Below are 788 nucleotides of genomic sequence, written 5' to 3'. Positions count from 1 at the left end.
GACGCTTTCAGACCATGAGCATGGTCGGGAGGATCCTAGTCGAATCCCCAGTAGGATTGGAACTTAGCTCTTGACTTGAGGTGAAGTTCTGCATTCGTAAATCAAGGTCGGCCTTGAATTGAAAGTTCTATATATCTATATGCTCACTAAGTCGCTTTTAGGTCGAGCATACCCACAGCCGAATTTTTCAGTCTTGGTCGAAGCTTATCCTTTCGCTCAAGTATTTCACTTGAAAAAAAAAAATGGAACCTCATTGAGCGTTAGCCGCTTTCGATACCCAGATTGCCTAAGCCCAGAGATAAACTTTCGCTTTGCTCGTTCTTCCCTTTCCTTGAATTTAAATTGGTTGGAAAAGACTCTGATGTGCTCTAGCAGCTAGATCTTTGATCTGAACACCGATCGCCAGGTACGCAGTGAACGAGTATAGAGTCTTTTAGAGTAAAGAAGGGACTCTATGCATTCCATGAGAAGGACCGATCTCTTGTGCTTATACGATTCCTTAGGATTCCTTGAACGCTAATTAGCATTCATCAGATCAGACTTCTGAGTGCTATCATTCCCCCCGGAGATTGGCAACTTTCTAGGCTGACTCGCTATGCTACCCTTCTCTTTGCACAACTCGTAAAGATTCGATTCCCCGGCATAGGATCTCGAAGTGATTTGATCATTTCTACTCTTTACTAAATTCCTAGCCATGTACTTCAATTAGAGCTAATATCCCATATCATATCCTACGATCTCAGATCGAGTCTTATCTCGAAAACATATACTTTGCTTTGAAAGCACTA

Source organism: Durio zibethinus, unplaced genomic scaffold, assembly GCF_047325235.1.
Source record: "Durio zibethinus cultivar Kanyao isolate XHJ-2024 unplaced genomic scaffold, ASM4732523v1 HiC_scaffold_67, whole genome shotgun sequence".
In the NCBI taxonomy this organism is placed as follows: Eukaryota; Viridiplantae; Streptophyta; class Magnoliopsida; order Malvales; family Malvaceae; genus Durio; species Durio zibethinus.
Note: the sequence above shows the minus strand (reverse complement) of the source record.